Source organism: Motacilla alba, unplaced genomic scaffold (genome assembly GCF_015832195.1).
Source record: "Motacilla alba alba isolate MOTALB_02 unplaced genomic scaffold, Motacilla_alba_V1.0_pri HiC_scaffold_28, whole genome shotgun sequence".
NCBI classification, from domain to species: Eukaryota; Metazoa; Chordata; class Aves; order Passeriformes; family Motacillidae; genus Motacilla; species Motacilla alba.
Window position 1 is genome coordinate 2930066 of NW_024037374.1, and position 12778 is coordinate 2942843.

Consider the following 12778-nt stretch of genomic DNA (forward strand, 5'->3'; position numbering starts at 1 on the left):
AGATCTGTGAAAATGGGAAAATTGTGGTCAGAGTTATTTTTTCCTAAATATTGCAGTGACAGAACAAGGGTCAGTATGTTTAAAATGAATGAGGGTAGATTTACATTTGTTGGAAGGAGGAAACATTTTACAAGTATGAGAGTGGCACAGAACTAATGCAGCTTCTGCTGGGTTTCGGGGTGTCCCAGCGGGCTGCAATGAATCCGGATAGCCCAGCCCTGCTCGTCACGGCTTGTCTGAGTTCCTAGGCAGGTCTCAGCCACAGGCTGCCTTAGCAAGGTTCAGTGAAATCATCTCTTCAGTGATTACCAGCTTATTGTGTGATTTCAGCCCTTAGCTTGCTAGGTGCCGCAGGCAGGCAGACACAGGGAGAGAGAGGAGAAGCGCCGTGTGAGGTTCTGCAGGAAAGTCTTTATTAGGATCTTCTACGAAGGTTCTCAGGGACAGCTCTTCTAACAAGCTGGGCAAAAGTAGCCCTTTATATAGGTTACAGGGGTTCTAGAAATTGTCCAATAGTAAGGGTCAAAGGAAAGTGACCTATAGTCTTACAGAGAGATAAGCAAGGGTCCGAAGGCAGAAGAGAGCGGCTTCTAAGGTCCAGTCATCATGACTCGGCATTTCCTATCTTGGGCTGCTGAACGCCAGGGAGCCCTTGCAGGCCCTGGGCCTGCTACACAGGAGGACGTGGAGACCACCAGCCAGGTGTCTTCCCAACAAAGAGCACGGGGAATGTGGGTAATCAGGGCTCTTCCCAACGTGGGTCCTCCAATAGGGATGAAGTTGGGGCAGTGCACAAAGCTCTTCCTGCAGCTGGGGCATTTGCAGGGCTTCTCTTACCGGTGCCTCCGTTGGTGTCTGATCAAAGTAGAGCTCTGGGTGAAACTCGTCCCACACTGGGGACACTCGTAGGGCCTCTCCCCAGTGTGGATGCGCCGGTGCCTGACGAGATTGAAGTTTTGCTTGAAGCCCTTCCCGCAGTCGGGGCAGCGGAAGGGCCTCTCCTCGGTGTGAATCCGCTGGTGCTGGAGGAGACTGGAGCTGGTCTGAAACCTCTTCTGACACTCGGGACACTCGTAGGGCCTCTCCCCAGTGTGGATCATTTGGTGGATGATCAGGTAGGCCCTCCGGCTGAAGCTCATCCCACATTCCCCACACTGGTATGGCTTTTCCCCAGTGTGGATCCTCTGGTGGCGGATCACATCGGAGCTGCAGCTGAAGCTCATCCCACATTCCCCACACTCGTAGGGCCGTTCCCTGGTGTGGATCATGTGGTGGCGGATCAGGCTGGAGCTCGATCCGAAGCTCATCCCACATTCCCCACACTCATAGGGCCTCTCCCCGGTGTGGATGCGCCGGTGCCTGATGAGGTGGGAGTTGTGCTTGAAGCCCATCCTGCAGTCGGGGCAGCGGAAGGGCCTCTCCTCTGTGTGAATCCGCTGGTGCTGGAGGAGAAGGGAGCTGATACAAACCTCTTCCCACACTCAGAACCCTCGTAGGGCCTCTCCTCAGAGTGGATGCATTGGTGGATGATGAGTGCGGAGCTGCACCTGAAGCCCTTCCCACATTCCCTACACTCGTAGGGCCATGCTCCAGTGTGGATCATCTGGTGGTGGATCAGGTCAGAGCTCTGCCTGAAGCTCTTCCCACATTCCAAGCACTTGTAGGGCTTCTCCCCATTGTGAAGCTGCTCATGGACCACCAGCTGTGAGCTCTGGCTGAAGCTCTGTCCCCCTTCCTGGCACAGGGTGGGTCTTTCCTCCTCAGAGCACCCTGGGCTGGCTTTGCAGCCCCTCCTCCTGCAAGATCTCCGTGGCTTTTCTACCCCATTGGATTCCTGTGCCATGGAGTCACTCAAAACGGCCTCTTCCAGGAGGTTCTGCTGTGGGGATTTGTCCTCCCTGGTCTCCATCCTCAGCTCCTTGTCTGGGGGAGGAAGGACAAGGAGAGGATGGGATTTGCCACTGTGCCAGAGGGAAGGGGAAGGAGATGCCCCCAGGGCATCCCCAGCAGGACGGCGCTGGCAGCAGGGTTGTCCTGCAGCCGGGGGCCATGCTGGGCTGGGAGATGGAGCAGGAGAGAGGGGGAAAGGGGCCCTGACTTCCTCCTCACCTGCCTGGGTGTCCTGGGGCAGCCTCCTCTTCCTCTTAGCCTCCTACTCTACCTGGCCTGTGTTTGGGAATGAGAAATCCTGGTTTGGGGAAAAACAAGGGATGAGCACATTGAGTCTGACGATGCCTCTGCCCAAGTCCATATCTAAAAGTCACCAGCCATTTGGGCTCCATAAAAACCTCCCAAACACCAAGATTCACCCCTGAAAATGCCTCCCAGGAGTTCTCCATCTCTGGTCTCTTCCCTTTTGGTGTTCGGGGGTTTCCCCCTGTCCCAGCTGCTGGGGGTCACACTTGTACTGGGGGTCCCCCATCTACTTGGTCCCCACCCTCCCCAGGCTGCTGGGAGTCCCAGGAATACAAAAAGCTCCCCTTTTTCCATCTCCCCACTTAGGGATGCTGGGGGTTTTGGGGTCCTGGGGCCCCTTCTCCCCTTATTGTCTGCTTTGGGGTGCAGGGAGTTCAAGGATTCCCCCCTGCCCCTCTCCAGGCTGTTGAGGCTCCCCCCTCTCTGGGCTCCCCGCTTTGGGCTCCTGGGGGACACAGGGCTCTGCTCCTCCAGGCTGCCTCTGCCAGCAGCCGCCACCGGGACCCCTCAGTGTCCCCCCAAGGGGCATTTTCCGCTCAGCTTTGCGCTGACATCATACTGGGATCATACTGGGATCATACTGGGATCACACTGGGGGCAGCTGGGCCCATGCTGGGGCAGACTGCAATCACACTGAGGGAGACTGGGATCACTCTGGGATCACACTGGCAGTGAGTAGGAGCCTCTGGGGGGCAATTGAGACCATGCTGGGGACAAATGGGATATAGTGGGAGCCAGTGGGATCATGCTGAGGGTGACCAGCAGCAGCTGTGAGCCACTGGGATCATGCTGGGAGCAACTGGGAGGAACTGGGAGTGACTGGGTGCATGCTGAGTGTGATTGGAAGCAACTGGGCTTATACTGGGATGAACTGGGATCATGTTGGAGGTGACTGGGATCATACTGGGATGAACTGGGATCATGTTGGAGGTGACTGGGATCATACTGGCACTGTGAGTGCAACTACACTGAGGCTGACTGAGAGTGCTTGTGAGCAAATGGGATCAGGCTGGAAGGAACTGGGCGTGACTGGGAATATGCTGGGAGGAACTGGGGTACGCTGGGAGAGACTGGGAGTGACTGGAACAAAAGTGAGGGTGAAAGGGAGCAACAGGAACCATGTGGGGCACAACTGGTTCATCCTGGCAGTGACTGGGAGCACACTGGTGTCATCTCTGGATCATACTGGGAGGGACTGGACCAATACTGGGAAGGTCTGAGAGTGACTGGGAACACAACATGCACATGATCCCTGTACTGGGCCTGACTGGGAGCAACTGGGAGCACGCTGGGAGCAAACGGCATCATACTGGGACTGACTGGGCTGATCTAGCGGAAGGGAACTGGGACCATACTGGGAGCGATTGGACATAACTGGGGTTATACTGGGACCATACTGGGAGCGATTGGAAGTTACTGGGATTATACTGGGACCATACTGGGAGCGATTGGACATAACTGGGGTTATACTGGGACCATACTGGGAGCGATTGGACATAACTGGGATTATACTGGGACCATACTGGGAGTGATTGGAAGTTACTGGGATTATACTGGGACCATACTGGGAGTGCTGGCATGTGACAAGGATCATACTGGAGGTAACTGGGCTCATATTGGTGTAGAAAGGGAGCACCTGGGATCACACTCTGGGCTGCTGGGAACAACTGAGAGAAACTGGGATCATGCTGCAAGCAAGCTGGAGGAACTGGGAATGACTGGATGCATGCTGGAGGCAACTGGGATATACTGGGTGTGACTGGGATCATACTGGGATAACAAGCACCTTACTGGAACCACTGGAAGTGTCTGGAAATGACTATGAACATGCTGAGGGCAACTGGGATATACTGGGAGTGCCTGTCACCATACTGGGGATGACTCAGAACACACTGGGAACAATGGGAACCATGCTGAGGAGAACTGGGACCCTATGCTAGGAACTGAGGACAACTGGGAGTGACTGGAAACATGCTGGCAACAACTGGGATATACTGGGAGAGACTGGGAGTCACAGGGATCATACTGGAGGCTACTGGGGTCATGCTGGCATTGACAGGGAGCAACTGGGATCACACTGGGGATCACTGGGATCATACTGGGAGTGACTGGGATCATACTGGGATGATAGTGGGTGTCAATGGACCCTGACTGGGGATTACTGGGAACTACCAGGCCCATGCTGGGAGCTCCCTGCACACACACTGGGAGGAACTGGGAGCAACTGGGAATGACAGGATGCATTCTGGTGACAACTGGGATGGACTGGCAGTGACTGCGATAAAACTGGGGGCAGCTGAACCACGCTGAGGTAACTGGGAGTGCCTGGCAATGACTACGAGAATGTTCAGGGCAACTGGGATATACTGGGAGTGCCTGAGACCATGCAGGGGACTGGGACCACACTGGGAGCCACTGGGAATGTGCTGGGGGCAACTGGGACCATGCTGGGGGTAACTGGGGGCAAGTGTGAGTGACTGGGGTTCTGCTGGGAGACACTGGGATCATACTGGGATCACACTGGGAGTGACTGGGACTATACTAGGGGCAACTGGGAGAACTAGGAACACATTGGATCAAAGTGGGAGCAACTGGGAGCATGCTTGGGCCAAACTTCATCATAATGGGGAATGACTGGGAGCACCGGGGCTCATGCTGGGAGCAGCCCCTGCCGGCCCCGAGCCCCTTTCCCGGCCATGCCGCCCCTCCAGCCCCAGCACCCCCCAGTGCCGGGGTGCCGGCAGTGACAGGGGTCCCCCCCTCTCGGGGTCCCCCTTTGCCTTCTGGGGCTCTCCTCTCTCCGGGCTCCCACTCAGGGAAGCCGCGGCTCTCCCGGGGCTCCCCAAAACCGGTGTCCCCCCGCCGGGGCTCTGCCGCCACTGCTGCCCCCACCGGGACCCCCCAGAAACACCTCCCGGGGACCCCCCGATGTCCCCCCGAGGGCCATCTGCGGCTCGGCTTTGGAGCCCTGCGAGCTCCAAACATCCCCCCAAAAAACCCCAACCCCAGGCACCCCCGGGATATTTGGGGCGAGCTCCCCCTCCCCGGGCACCTGCGGGATGGGGGGCGATGCTCCCGGGGTGCTGCGAGCTCAGGCAGCGCCGGAGCCGCGCGGTTCCCCGTCCTCTCCTCCTGCTGCTTCTGCTGCCGCTCCGCCTCTTCCTCCCTCCCTCCTCCTCCTCGCCCGCTGCCGGAGCCCTCGCAGCCCGCGGGAGTGGCGGGGATGGAGCCGGGACGGGTCGGAACGCAGAGAGGGCTGGGGGGATGCCAGGAGTGGGAGTGACTGGGCTGTGCTGCGATCATGCTGGGAGCAGCTCCTGGGTGACTGAGTTCTACTGGGATCATCCTGGGATCATCCTGGGATCGTCCTGGGAGTGAGCAGGAGCAGCGCGATGGCTCCAGCGCTGGGGCTGGGGGCACTCAGGGGGGAGCGGGACCCCAGGCACCGGGACCCTGAACCGCCATTGTCGGCACGGGAACCCCCCTGCTGCCCTTATCCTGTCCAGGGACCCCCTGAATCCCCCATTTCCTGACATCAGGAGCCCCTGCTCCCCTCTTCCCGGCCATCCCATGGCTCCCAGCCTCCAGACTTGCTGTGTGCCTGACCCTGGGACTCCCTTGAACGCCTTGGAGCTCCATTCCTGCCTTTCTCAGCCCCCAGCCCCACCTTTGTGCAAAGCCAGAGACCCCCTGAACTCCCTGAACATCCCAGGTGCCCCCAGCCTGGTACCCCACCCTGGTACTCCCTTGTTGGGAAAGGCTGGACTCCCCTTTCCTGGGCTCAAGGACCCCCTGGAATTCCCTTCTACCTCTCCACATTCCTGCCCCCCCATTTCCATGACCCTGAGACCCCCCTGCACCCCCATTCCTGAGAACTGAGACACCCTTTTACCCCTCTGTCTGGCACTGAGACCCCCCTGCACCCCCTTATCCAGCACCAACACAACCTTTTCCCATTCCCCGCCTCTCCCAGTATTATCCCAGTAACTTCCTTTATGTGTCTTCCGTTATTCCAGTCACTCCCAGTCTCTCCCAGTATATCCCAGTTGCCCCCAATGTGTTTCCACTCACTCCCAGTTGCTCCCAGTAGCTTCCAGTATGATTCCAATTGCTCATAACCACTCCCAGTCACCTCCAGCATGATTCCAGTCACTTCCTGTATATCCCAATTGCCCCAACATGGTCCCAGTTGCCCTCAGCCTGCTCCCAGTCACTTCCAGTATGATCCCAGAATGACCCCAGTCACCCTCAGTGTGGTGCCAGTTGCTCCCAGTATGATCCCATTTGTCCCCAGCATGGTCCCATCTCCTCTCAGTGTGATCCCAGTTGCCTCTAGCACAGACCCAGTCCCTCCCAGTATGATCCTACTCTGATGCCATGATGATCCCAGTTGCTCCCAGCTTGGTCCTAGCTGCTCCCAGTTGCTCCCAGTCTGATCCCAGTTGCTCCCAGTGGCCCCTGTGTTATGGTTTGGAATGGGAGGAAATTTTGGGAAGGTTTTTGTGTATCTGACAGTCTGTTGAACTGCTGGAAAGCTAGACACGCTTTTGTGAAACACACATGTTAAAGATGAAAAAATTTGGAAGCTCTTTTTTCCTCTGTTGGTCGGCAGGGAGGTGGTGGGTTTCGGCTTCGGCTCTGTGTCTCGGCTGGGCTGGGCTGGGCAGTCTTGCTGCGGGCTGGGCTTCTCTTCTGTTTTCTGGGCTGCTTGCTGGCTTCTCTGTCTCTGGGCTCTGCTTTGGCCGGGCTGGGCTTCAGCAGCTGCCAGGCAGGAAGACAGGGGAGGCTGCGGAGCTTGAGCCAGAGCAGGGCTGGCTGCGGCTGTGAAGATCTTGCTGCCAGGCTGCTTCTTCTCAGCGTGGCTGAGACCTGTAGCTGTAGACCAGACTTCTGTAGCTGGTGTAGCAAACTAAAAACTAACTATAAAGCTGATCTGAACACAACTTAGCCACAGCTTTCTGTTGCAAGGTATTGGTGGGTTAGGTAGGCTTCAGGTGTGATGTTAACTTCTTCAGGACTTCAATCTTCTTTAGAGTGAGAGAAAAGAACAAAATGCAAGTGTATGAAAAACAACATGAAGACATTAAAGTTAATAAAGAAGAAGTCTTAGATGGGAGGGGTGAGAAGATGCTTTGTTTTTAGAGCTGAAATCTTCTTGTAAGCTATAAAGAAAATACCTTTTTCCTTGTAACACATAAAACCATAAGGAGATGAAAGTGTTCAAATTGAGATCAAGTAAAGGCTTCTATGTTAAAGTAAGCAGATGTTAAAATAGCTGTAATCCCATGAGAAGTTTGAACAGTGAAAGAGAGAAGAGTACTCTTGTGCTTCTAAAAAAAGAAGTTCTCTGTTCCCAAAGATGAAGATGATTTTAGAGATAGATAATGAGAACTTTTGCCTTTAAACGGCTCATCTTTAAAACAATACCCCATAAATCAACCTAGCCCATTGACAAGCTGTGGAAAGGCTTGTAGAAATAAGAAAGATTTCACTACAGTAAGGTTCTTCGTGCAGCTGTTATTTGTGGTGAACTTGAGAACCACAAGAAAACTGTTTTTTCCTCTTGTAGAAAAGCCTCCATGACTTTAACAAGAGGGACTTCTCTCCCTAAGTGAACTTAAAAAAGACTATTTTAGCGGTAGTGAACTTGATAGTAAAAGGTTTTAAAATCATAGAAAATTCGGGGAGTTAGAAAGAAAGCTAGGCTTAGTGGGCCCTGGGAAAATGTTAAAAGTAGGCTCTGAGAAATGTTAGGCCTTGTGTTTGCCAGATCATGTGAAATTGCACCTGTGTAACCAGTATATGATAAATGATATAATTGTTAGATGTGAAGATTGTTTAGTAATTAAATATAATTATTGTTTTATCGTAAGGAGAATCATGAGAAAACTATGTTAGAAGTTTGAGGGGGACCTTGAGAAGCCCATGCTTGGATGAAATCAATGTATAGAATAGAACAATGTAAGTTTAATAATTAATATGAAAGTTATATAATGATAGAATATAAAAACATGTTCATCCCGAAGCCATGTCAGAGTCAGATTTGGGTCTGTACCCCTGACACCCAGAGCTCTTCAATAAAACCACTGGTATATAATCATTCTGTGATTGTGTTCCTGAATGCTAACAAACTGACTAGAAATCTTAAGATTAGTTCCTTTAGATTGTCAGTGAGAAAGAAAAAGGCTTGGGAAAAAGTATTCTGAAAAGTTTGTTCTGATTCTTACTACCTTTTCTTTTTTCCATTTAGTTATTTTTAATAAAATTTTTCTTTATACCCTTTTAAAGTTTTAAGCCTGCTTTACCTTTCTCCTAATCCTATCTCACAACAAAAAATAAGTGTATTAACCACTGTAGTTGTGGTTGTAATGTAACCAATGTAACCATTGTAATTGACCAACACCGAAGCCACCACATTCTTTAGTACATTAGCCAAAAAAAAAATCTCAAAATTAGAGAAATCCTAAATTAGCAATCCAAAACCCCTGCATCCTAGCACAGACCCAGTCACTCCAAGTATGATCCCAGTATGAATCCACTATGATCCCAGTCTTCCCCAGCATGGTCCCAGTCAATCCCAGTTGCCCCCAGTGCAGACTCTCAGTGACTCCCAGTCGCTCTCAGTGTGTTCCCAGTCACCCCCAGTATGGTTACAGACACTCCCAGTCAATCCCAGTTAGTCCCACTGTGATCCCTGTTGCCCCAGTTCTGGCCCTGCTGGGTCCCAGGGTGCTCTGATCCTGCTCCCACTGGTCCCAGTCCTGGGTATGATGTGTCCTGGTGTATCCCTGTGTGTCCCGGTGTCCCAGTCCATCCCAGCCTGTCCCAGTCTGTCCCGGTCCCTTCCCTTCCCTGGGAGTGACTGGGATCATACTGGTGGAAAGTGGAACCTTACTGGGCCAAGTGGATGTGACTGGGAGTGACTGTGAGTATGCTGAGGGCAACTGGGATGTACTGGGAGTGTCTGTAACCATACTGGGGTGACTGGGAACACACTGAGAGTCCCAGCAGGTCCAAGGACTCTGTGGTGACACTGTGGGAACCTCATGGAACCAAGGGGATCATTGTGGCACCACTGGAGCCCATGGAACCAAGGGGCCATGGTGACACAGCGGGGCTTCATGGAGCCCAGAGACCATGATGACTCTGTGGGGCCTGATGGAACCATGGAGACCATTGTGACCCTTCAGGGCCTCGTGTCACCAAGGGGGCATTGTGACACCTCAGGGCCTCATGGGAGCAAGGGACCATTGGGACACTGTGGGGTCCCGTGGAACCTAGGGAACATGGAACAGGTCTGGCTGGCTTGGCCTCCCAGGGGCCACCTGACAGGTCTGGCTGATCTTGGGATGTCAAGGGCTGCCTCTCATCAGCTCCTGGAGCACTGGGTCTCCGTGCTTTCCTTTCTATGGAAAAGAACTGTCCTTCTCTTCTAAGTACCCATGGCCAGAACTGGGATTTCACCTTACAATTTCTTTATATCCAGAGGTTGTTCCCATAGGAATATTGCCAGGACAAGTCTGTCTGGCAGCAGTTTCAGGAGGGTCCGCTCTCATCTGTCCCCAAAACCCTGGGGAAGGCTCTGTGCTTTCCTTCCTATGGGAAAGAACTGTCCTGCTTCTCCAGGCACCCATGGCTGAGATTGGGCTCCCACCTCCAGAATTCCCTATATCCAAAGACTGCTCCCAGACAAAATCTGCAATTCCTGACAAGTCTGGCTGGTCTTGGCCTAGTGAGGCTCTCACCTGCCTTCCAAACACTGTGGCTCCATGCTTTCCTTCCTGTGGGAAAAAACTGTCCTTCTCCTCCAGGTGCCCATGGCCAGAATTGGCTTCCACCTCCAACACTGCCTATTGTGACACACTGGAGGAGATTGCTGGCTTGAAACATTTTATGTGTGGGAGAGGAAGGGGCAGTTCCAGCCTTGCCCTGCCCTGGAACCACAGCCTTGCCCTGCCCTGGAACCCCAATCCCCCCAGAGCCTCTATCCCAGCCCAGCAGTGTCTGCCAGGCCCTGGCACCGCACAGGCAATGCTCCACAGCCACCTCTGCAGCCCCCAGCCCAGCTCCTGAGGGACCAAATGAGCCCAAGGCCCACCTGGGGGAAGGGGCCCAGGAAGACCAAGGAGAATTGAAGGCTGACCACAAGGCAAGCACACATCTTGACCCTACCTCCTCTTGGAATTTCCATCTAAACACTGCTGGACTCCAGGAGTTGGTAGCTGTGTGTGTGCCTCTCTAAATCATTCTTGTCCTTCTCTCTTTCTGTGTCTTCTCTTTCTGTCCTCTTGCAAATGTTGATTAACTTAAAATAGAACAGGCTTAGAGTTTGTGAAGTTGAACGGACCAAGTTAATGTTGTGAGAAGTGTTTTTTGTTGATCGAATATCTTATAAAACCTCTGGCCAAAGTTTCTCTGGATTTCTAAAGTTCTCAGTAAAGGCTGTTTTGTTTTTTTGAGCTCCTGAGAATCTCTCGATTGTATCACTTAAGTGCGTCCAACTCAGAGGAGACAAACAATTGTTATTCCTTTTAAATGTCTCCTTGGGAGAGTTTTTTGGGGGATGGGAGTCAGGGCTTGTGTGTCCTGCTTGGCACAGCCCAGGCAGGGCTCTCCCAGCCCCATTCCACACTCCATTTCCCAGCTGGAGCCGCTGGTGCCTCTGAGTTGTGCTGGCCCAGCCCCAGGGACGCTCTCCTTGTCTGCCCATTCCCCCACGGGCTCTGGCCAGGGATGGCCTCAGTGGGGGCTGCTGACATCCTCAGCAACTCTGGTGCCCCATGGAACCAAGGGTCCCTGGTGACCCTGCAGGATCTTGTGTCACCAGGGCTCCACTGTGACACTGCAGCACCAAGGAATTCCTTGTGGCCCTCGGAGGCCTCATGGAGCCAAGAGGCCACTGTGACCCTGCAGGGCCTTGTGGAACCATGCAGAGCATTGTGACAGAGCAGGACCTGGTGTCACGATGGGGCCATTGTGACACTGCAGGGCCCCATGGAACCAAGGGGCCAGTGCTGCTCCTCAAGAACTCATGGAATGAAGGAAACATGTTTGACACCATGGTGGCCCTTGGGACCAAGAGGCCATTGTGACACTGTGGAACCAAGGAGAGCATTGCTGCCCTGCCAGACCTCATGGAACCAAGGATATATTGTGACACTGCAGGGCCTAAGGATCCAAGGGACTTTGTGACACCAAGGGGTCCCCTGGAACCAAAGGGACACTCTGAAGCCTTATGGAATTATGGAGACCATTGGGACACTCTATGGCTTCATGAAACAGTGGTGACACCGAGTTCTCTGGGAGTGCTGGTCTGCTGGAGGGTAGGAAGGCTCTGAACAGGGCCCTGGACAGGCTGGATCCAGGGAATTAAATCCAACAAGGTGAGGTTTAACAAGTCCAAGTGCCAGATCCTGCACTTTGGCCACAACAACCCCTGCAGCACCACAGGCTGGGGACAGAGTGGCTGGAGAGCAGCCAGGCAGAAAGGGAGCTGCAGGGACTGCTGGACAGCAGGCTGGACATGAGCCAGCAGTGTGCCCAGGTGGCCAAGAAGGCCAATGGCTCCTGGCCTGGATCAGGAATGGTGTGGCCAGCAGGAGCAGGGCAGTGATTCTTGCCCTGTGCTCAGCACTGGGTGGGCAGCACTTTGAATGCTGTGTCCAGTTCTGGGCCCCCAATTTAGGAAGGACATGGAGGGGCTGGAGCGTGTCCAGAGAAGGGCAACAAGGCTGGGGAGGGGTCTGGAACACAAGTCCTGTGAGGAGCGGCTGAAGGAGGTGGGGTTGTTTTGTTTATCCTGGAGAAGAGGAGGCTCAGGGAAGACAAGGCCAAGTCAGGGCACAGGTTGGACTTGATGATCTCCAAGGTCTTTTCCAACCTTGCTGATTCTGCGATTCTCTGAAAGCACCCTTGGATCAGTTGCAGGATGAGCCCTGGGCCTCCTCTTCAGAAGCTCCAGCAGCCCAGGTGCCTCAGCTTCTCCTGCCAGCCCCAAAGCCCATCCTGTCAGTCCTGCAGAGCCTCTGCAGCTCCTCCTCACTGCCCAGAACAGGGAGCCCCACAGGCAGACACAGCAGCCCAGATGGGCCCCCCTGGCCTGGGGTGCCTCTGGCAAGGGAGCAGCACGGGGCACTGCAGGAGCCTGCAGACAATTCCTGCAGCACTTGGAGGATGATCCTGCTCCCCAAGGGCCGTTCCCATGGTGCCAAGTCAGGAACTGCAATGGGGAGTGGGGCCAGAGAGGAAAGGGCAAAGAGGGATGGGCTGTTTGCAGGGGAGGGAAGAGGGCTGGGCAAAAAAAAGAGATTTGTACAAGGGAAGAGTAAAGAAAAAAAAAGGTGAAGCCAAGGAAATGCTCAGGGCAGTTTGGGGGTGGCTGCCCGGCAGCCCTGGCTCTGAGCAACAGCGTCTGCAGTGGGACAGGAAACTCCCAGCTGATGGCAACAAATTTTCTGGCTGACTGCAGAGGCCAGGACAAAGCTGAGTGCTTTCCCTGGTGGCCCCCAGCCCTTGCTGGCCCCAGGGGCTGATGGCATTTGTGCTCCCTCAGGTTCATGTCCCCACAGCAACAGCATGGGGG

At 54.1% G+C, this 12778-nt stretch overlaps 2 pseudogenes; one reads left to right on the forward strand and one right to left on the reverse strand.

Moving 5' to 3' along the window:
- Positions 1–12778, reverse strand: part of LOC119696322 — a 2199709-nt pseudogene that overhangs the window by 2051816 nt on the left and 135115 nt on the right.
- The window catches only part of LOC119696323, a 1148804-nt pseudogene that overhangs the window by 1052544 nt on the left and 83482 nt on the right, over positions 1–12778 (forward strand).